We start from the raw sequence: 8610 nt of genomic DNA on the forward strand, positions 1-8610 counted from the left end.
CGTATCGAAGTAATTTTTATTATATGTTAATAAAGCAGCAAATAGAAATATATCTTCAGGTGCAGTCTGTTACAATGACGGACTGACATCTTTGGGTAGATATCTATGTAACCAAGGAAAGTTAAGGTGATGATGTCAAATGTATTCAATAAATCATAGGTACACTTAAATCAACAAAAACTAAATGAAACTCAACATTTACCGATAACTCGTAACGGTAATTAGATGTTAAGAATTCTCGAAACATCGATTGTGGGTATCGAGTAATTTTGCCGCCAATATCTGGAACCGATTTCATAGTTCGGTGAAATATAGAATCGATAAATAAGTTACAATTAGACTATAATATTCTAGCAGTCTACCACTATGTTTTAAAGGAAGATACTTGTTGTTGTGGGAGCAAGACAGCACTATAGACGGCGTGTAGAGGCATCTCGCTCGCACAGTTGAAACAGTTTTACTTATGAAGATGGCGGGACCTTATTATTGGAAACCTATAAACGTTACATGTTTACTTATGCATAGTAAGACTGGTATGCATTGGTATTTAGTATTTCGTTTTTGGAAATTCAAATGGAACTCAATTATGCAAATGTAGGTAGGTATTTATAATTACTAATATTTTTTAACATAACTTTCGCGTGTTAGTTACGAGTATATTTGATAGCAGTTTACTCACGAGTATTAATCGGGATTGCCCGACTAGTTTCGTACCCAACCAGAGTGCTTTATCATGACAAGCATTCCTAGATCACACAAATACCTGATCTACGCGGAGATCGAGTTCACTCGGCTATCCGTGTAGTCAAGATAGTTAGTCGAATAATAACACCAAAAATATTGTTTGTATTGAACAATATAAACGGCTAATCTTATCCTATAATACTGGAATGTTTATTAACTATTCCAGTTGTAATATCATCACTAGTATTAAATGTTCCTATTTAATATATATGAGGGTTTACTACCCGATCTCCTATGAGTTATGGCTTAGCATACACGAAAAGGGTGTTTTCAGGTAGTCGTGTGATACTCAATAGGTAGATGTTCCTTTGTTTTATATAGCAGTCAAGACAACAGTTAAGGTTGTTGTTAGCAATGTGTAAGGATTCGAATGTACGGGACATTTCGGTCCCAACACAGGTCGCAACCATTGTGATGATGATGATGGTGAAAACGTTGACTAACGGTAAGGGAAAACTATTTAGGGAATCTGGATTCAAATATTGAGGTACGAAATCGCCAACCAAGGTGATCAAGGCTCAAAGCTTTCCTTTATGAAACCAGGTCTGTGCCCAATAGTAGGAGATCTTATAGTCTGGGATAATTGTCCAAAAAGATTTGGTAAAAGGATTGTGATTGATATAAGTTCTATTGTAAAATACTATTCGTCTGAATATTGTAAGATTTCGACAAGAATCTGACCTCAACATAGCTTTTTAATGCAGGACTCGAGCCTAATGCAATCCTCTTAAAGTAAGACTCTTTGGCTGTAAAAGCGAGACAGGTATAACTACACGGTTAGAGAAACGTCTTTCCTTCAAATTGCAATAGTTCAACTTTACGAAGTATTTTACTGTCGACTATTATTTATTGGTTGTGAAAGCTCGTGACAAAATTGAAACAGACGCCAACAAAACTATTTACACAAAGTTGTCGGATCTATGTAGTTATAAAATCTATATTCACCTAGAAAACTTAGTGTTTCAATAATTGCATTAATTTATTTACAGGTGAGGTGATCTTTACTTTAGTTCTTGTAGGAGCGACACGTCACTGCACGGTGTTTAGCGGGCGGCGTCTCCTTTTCATAACGAAAATCGTCTTTTACAATCTACTCGTCTACTGTGGGCTACGTGCCGCGGGTTTGTGTCTTCTTGGTTGTGACGACTCAATTACTATATTCGCGGGATTACGTGCAGGATCCTTAGTGCGAGAAACGTTCAAAAAAGAAATTAAATAAGTAATTATTTCATTTTTTTTATTTCACTATCAAATGGTGTGCGAAGTTATTGTTTTGTGATATTTTATCCTAGATCAAAATTAAATAAATGATATAATACTAACCTGCAAATATTCATTTTTAATCAAATAAATCATTACATATTCATGCCTCAATTAAATCTGGATATCAAAACAATCTTCTAAAACAAACGAAATTAATTATTCAGTGAGCGTTTGACTCTTGGAGTAAGGTTTGCAAATCAAAGTTATTCATGAATAATGTCATCCAAAAGGATACCTATTAATATGTTGAACGAGTGCAGCACCACAACTTTAAAACAGCTCGACCGTTTTTTTATTACCGTTTCTTATACACAGTATTCACTTTGAATGCGAAACAAAGAAACCAGGATCCCAATCCATTCATGGTAGAAAGGAGTAAAACAATAATTTATCAAACAAAAAACTAATTTTCTATTCAATAATTTGAGGCTATTCCTCGTGAGAATTCCCAATAATTTCTTATTAATACAGGTGAACGAATCAAACAATAGTTTTCAAGGAGAATCAATATTGCCCAGCGTTTAGAACCTCCCTAGAGCCTGTTTTACATCAGACGGGCGAATTCTGGCACATTTCCAAAACTTATCGGAACCTCCAACAAATATCAAAAGTTCGATGATGCTGACAAGACAAAACCTTCGACTTTACTGAAGTGTAAAGGAATCGGGAATACTTAGGTCGTAGTGAGAATCGTTTTTGAAAGTAAAAAAAGGCATCTGTAATTCTTGACTATTTGTTTTAACTTTTAAATTTTAAAGAAACATTTTTCTCATTTTTGGATAAAACAAACTGAAGACAGGCAGTTTATTTAAAGTAAAAAGTCTTCTTTACGTCTTGAATATATTATTTTTTATTTTAAATTTTATAAAACTCTTCTGTATGCCACTCAATGTCGTTTAGGGAGGAATTTAGCCTCCGCTACGGGAAGTATCTTATTTATGTAGAGATTGTAGAAGATCCCTATCAAAAGAACTGCTGGTGAAAGGTGAAGAAATGACGTAATAATACCAGCTTTTGAATATGTCTTTGTTAGGCAAAGGCTCCCATCTAGGTAAGGTTTAAACATTGATCAGCATGCTAGCTCGCTGCTTATTGGTGACTTATATCTAATAAAGACACGCAATAACGAAAATACAGGGAATTAACTGTTTTCTATAAAAATATAAAATAATTATTTATATCAATTCGCTGGTTCCCTCGCTATTGGTATCAACTGTAATTCTAAAACATCTGTTTTGAATTAAAACAGTTATGCTAATATAACAGCCGTCGATTTCACTTCGGCAATTTAACTTTCCTCAGGATACTGTGATAAGTTAAAACGATAGCTAGGAAACGGTTCGAAGTATAAAGGTGTACTTTCAAGTTGTTTCGATAAAGGGCTGAGTCTGTGATTTATGTCAGAAATTGAAGAAACTTTGGGAATAAGGTGGTAGTTGTGAACATGTCTCGCAAGGCAAAAAACAACACGCAACACTTCAAAAATGAGAGAGTACATAACTTGAAAAATAAAACTGTAATATCCTTTCCAATAGCAAATTGGAACTTAAATTTTCTTTTTGTAATTTTAATAATAAAAAAAAAAGAAAAAGAACACGCTTTATTAGACCAGCACCTCTATGTAATATTGAACGTCAATAGAAAATGCTTAAATGCATAGAAACTAAACCCTTTCTATTTGCTTACAGATTTTATTTCCTCACCCATAAAGAGTCCATGCTCTCAATAGAGCAATGCTCTACTCTTGCGCCCATAATATAACTCTAAAGTATGAAGGGGTACTCGAAATTACAAACTTTTGGGTCTAGCCCAATTTTAGTCGAGTAATTGGTATTTAAGCAAGAGCAATAAATCCATACAAATGAACAACAATATCTAAATTGAACAATAGATTTAATCTATTGTCTTGTTCAAAGTTCTCCAAAGTTATTACAAGGTCACGAGGGGTTTCTTCAATCTCTCAACAAAATATGATATCTAAGACTAATTTTGTGAGCTATTGTTTTAACCTCCTGAGGGCCTACCACATTGTCAAATAACATTATCGGTGTTGTGGAAAAGAGATGCCCCTATGAGCCGTATAGAGTGCTATCCCTCTTTCACATCCGCAATTATATTACTTTAAGAAATACTGGTAGGCTTCAGAGCAAACTATTGTATGCGGGCTCTATCTTGATTTATGCTAGACAGAGAATATAATCAATTCATTGTTCAATATTCATGCCGTCTGAAGCTAAATAAAGGGTTTTCAATCATTTACATTTAATAATTTCTGTTAGGAGATAGTCGATTGCCTTTCTGTTAGCAAAGCCTTTTTATTATAATTGTTCTTGGTGTCTCTTATAAGTTTAAACGTTTTTATCTGCATAAAATAATTTTCATAAAAGTACTGACTCTCTTAAATCAAAGGATTCTTTAGAAAGAAGAAGTCACCATGCTAAGCTCGCTGTGTTCGACAGAACAAATATTGGTGTGATCTCCGAATGTTTTTCCTAGTCTTCCTAGACTGGTTGTACATGTAATTTAAATGTTTTTTTTAGGTTTGCTGTTTGATATTATATTAATTACTAGCTGTTGCTCGACTTCGTCCGCGTGGTTAGAAGATATAAGTTATGATTTATACGTGCAATATTTTCTTCACATTTTCAGTTGTAGCGTGATGGTATCTAGCCTATAACCTTCCTCGATGAATGGTCTATTCAACACAAAAATATTTTTTCAATTTGGACCAGTAGTTTCTGAGATTAGCGCGTTCAAACAAACAAACTCTTCAGCTTTGTATATTAGTATATAGATTAACACATCAAAACTTTTACCATGGCTGAAAACTCACTTTGCCACAAGCACTTCAATTATAATTAAGGCTTTGATAATACGATAATTATCTCCCATCCATAACATAAAAAGTTCATCCCCATAACGTTACTGTATCGACACATCGTGTAACAGTTAATAATCTAGCAAATTCTAACATGATATAAGATCATAAGTAACCAATACAACTTGTATTAGCTCACAGTCCCTTAGGACTTGTGTAATAATCTTTTTACGTCGGAGATATCGCGTTGGGATATCGATGTAACGTAGTGTTTTACTAGAAAATGGACGATCAACGATTTATTTCTCTTCATAAAAGTCTTTTATTTTTATAGCTCAAAGGAAGTGTTTAAAACTTGGTTGGTTAAGGGAACCTCCTCCCGATTCGCTCCATATCAAGAAGTACCGTACCGCTTTCTGAATCAAACCCTTGACCCAGACGCCCAACGCCTCCTCAGGTGTTGGTCGAGGCTTTTGACTTTTAAGCTATTGGCAGTCATGACAACCCGGAAAATTATTGCCGAATCCACCTCTCACAAGTCGACAACCTCGTGAGCTAAAACCTAATATTTTATTTGTTTTCCTTTTCTGCTTTCACGAGGTTCTCGTTATGGGGTATGGTGAAATCGACAATCATTGTTCGACGTTCTGATCGAAATATCATCACTATATCAGTCTTATTGGCTAAAATAGTTATGTCAATGATGATAGATCGATCTCCTTTGAAGAGACCCAACTCTTTTGAGGCCTATACGGGGCCACAGGTCCTTTTTTTAAGGCTTACATGGGGCCCAACATGCAGAGGACTTGTTGAAAAATTTAATCTAAAATATGATTTGGTATCTACCAGAGGCCATCCACCCCTGTTTTATAGAAGAACCTATATGGATAAAGCTAATTCGAGCTTTGAGCTTTTGATAGACATTATTATGTTAAATCTACATTCCCTTTACAAGCTATGGAAAACTATTATTCAGTATTGAACTATGACACCTGCCGTTCAAAACATGAAAGTGATGTTAAATTGGCAAAGCAGGCCTGCAATTATACCGCCACGATAAATCGAATATTAGCTTAAATACTAGCTTACCTCTCGTCAACCTATGTCGCGGTGAGTTGGCTGGCGTGCTGTGCTCCGAGCTCTGGTCTCCGGCGTACTCGGTGCCACTGCTGTCGTGTCCGGGCGCTAGCGTGAAGATGGTGCCGGCAGGACATCGCTCCCTGCTGCGACTGCGTTGCCAACGGCTCTGGAACATGGATATAATAATTACTTTGAAAGCCTCTATTTACGTACAAGAATGTTGTATTCCGTAACGTACATGTAACGTAAAGGTATCTTTGTGCGTCTGTCTGTGATGCTTACGCAACTAAATAGCTTAACTGTGATAAAATTTGCTATGACCACAACTTCACGCAAGAGTATACACTAAATTTAAATATTGTTAATTATTTGTTACAATAGTATTAACGATTAAAGTGAACAAAGCGGCGGATAAAATAGAATTAACCTTAAATTTTAAAATGAGAAGAAGAACAATAATCTTTTTGTCTACAATAAAACAGCTGGGAGTCAAATAACATAAATATCAAGTCAAATTTTAATCGTTTATTGGCCGTATAAATTTTGAACGTTTGCAGCATAAAAGGGGGTTTTAATCCAGCATGACTCCCGGTGGAAATATTTACTGCCGACTAAAACTCTTTACGACTCTCCTGAATTGTTTCAAGTTTTATTTCCTATATATATAACTCAGCTGAAATTCAGGGCTGGGTTTCCTAATAGAAATCTTCTTTTTAGACATATTCTCAATCTGTGCCTTTACCACGATATCCTAAATGGAACGGTTACTGTTTTTAGAATGAGATACCGCTACACACTGTATGTGCGATCTCGCTTACACTATGGAAACAGTTCTGACTTAGGATCTCATAGTACAGGCATTTTTCGCTTCAGTTGATTTGAATTGCTTAACCTTTTCTTCGATACAAAATGTCCATTTGTCCATCTTCTTCAGACATTATTTTATTTTACCCTTTTTGGTCTCCCTCAAAGTATGTTGCAGATACTTGATAAAATTAATCTGCCTTAAAGCACTGATTTCCACTTTTTCTCAAATAGAAAAATGGTCTTTGTGTAAAATCACATAATGTTCCTTTATGAAGTAACGATAAATTGTAAAAACGGTCTTTAAGTAAGATCAAATAATATTCTACAATTCACGGATAGTATAGAGTGGTATAAGTGAAATTCGCGTAGGTTAAGCATTTCTGTCATCCAAAAACACTTGAATAAAACCTCTCGTAACGTAAATCCCTTAGTAAAATAAAATTTTTGATGACAAACTAATGATTAAATCCGTTGTCTGAATTTAAATACTCATTCATCACAACTTTAGTTGATCTACATAATGCATCGCCAACTACGTTCCACACTTATCGCAAACCACATTCTTTTGTTCCATCTCCACTTGACACAGCCATAATAAGTCTATTCATTGCAGAATCATCAGTCATCCGTCCAATATCACGGTTAGCTTTCAACGGGTTAATCTGCGTTAATGGTTACGCGATGATCGACTGTTTGACAGATGCAATCAGCTGTTCGTTATGAATTCTGAGATGGAAATTTCGTTGTAGTTACAGTATAGTTAATTACTTAGACTTGCTTTAGGTCCAGTGTTATTAAACTGCTATACCGGAGGTCGTGGGTTCGATTCCCACCCAGGATAAAATATGTTTGTGGGACCATCTGTTCCGTCATAGGGCCGGGGTGAATGATGATTTTACTATTATTTTGGCAATTAAAATTCGTCGCCAATCTTTCAAACTGTTAAGAGAAACCACATGTGATACGAAGTGTAACATATTGACAGTTGCCTTATTGAAATTCAACAGCGGTGCAGAGTTCACAAATTCTTGTAAATATGTAGACAACTAATTGCCATGTCATACTTGTGAACAAGCCTGTATATGTTTCAATGAACAAGCCTTGAAGGTCTATACAAAGATCTGTTATTGCATATCATCTAACGGATTAAATAGATAAGCGGTACATATCCAGCCTTTGACTCATCCAGAGAAAAACCGCAAAGCTGGTTTTAAGAGAAATTGAATACTAAAAAAGTGAAAGATGTAAATTTTGAGGTACATCAACAATGTATTTTTGTAAACCTTAATTTTGGTAAAGAATATTCAAATTCTTGGTCAGCGACCTCGGTAGCTTAGATGATACAGTTATTTGCGAATAAACCCGGTAAGAGCAGGTTTTCTTAACAAAAAAAAGGAGGAGGTTAAAGCCTTGTCTGAAAATTGTTTTTTTCTATAATCTAATAATTAAAATTGTATAGGATTACTTTAGAAGAAAAAAAAACCTCATTACGACACTAATTAAAATCAATCCACATTCAAATTCCATGGATATATGTAGTCTCTTCAATTAACAAAAGAGTTTTTCTCCATAAAACCTTTCAAAACTCAATAAAAGGAGACCGATTAACGTCAAATTATTCAAAAACGTTCAAATCAACGTCAAAAGACTTATCCGGTTTCAAATTAAATCCAAAACGCTTGTTCATTGCGATCAATACAGGCCTACTGGAATTTGGGAAACATGCCAGTCACTTGACAACATATCAAAAGTTACGAGGAATTGCAAAAATGAACCTTATAGTCTAAATGATAAGGTCCTGGAAATACAAAAGTGTGACAAAAAATGTTTAGTATGGTATTCCTAGTTAAATCGTCAAATAGAATGGTAAGGGGCGACGTAATTTTTAAGATATCCCA

General features: G+C 34.9%; 1 protein-coding gene across 1 annotated transcript in view; it reads right to left on the reverse strand.

The window, feature by feature from the left end:
• Positions 1-6058, reverse strand: part of LOC113495577 (multiple C2 and transmembrane domain-containing protein-like) — a 92902-nt gene extending 86844 nt beyond the window's left edge. The window contains exon 1 of the mRNA XM_026874354.1: positions 5915-6058. The gene's annotated coding sequence lies outside the window, so the exon portion shown is untranslated. The remainder of the gene's footprint in view (positions 1-5914) is intronic.
• Positions 6059-8610: the final 2552 nt, after the last annotated feature.

Source organism: Trichoplusia ni, chromosome 7 (assembly GCF_003590095.1).
Source record: "Trichoplusia ni isolate ovarian cell line Hi5 chromosome 7, tn1, whole genome shotgun sequence".
NCBI classification, from domain to species: Eukaryota; Metazoa; Arthropoda; class Insecta; order Lepidoptera; family Noctuidae; genus Trichoplusia; species Trichoplusia ni.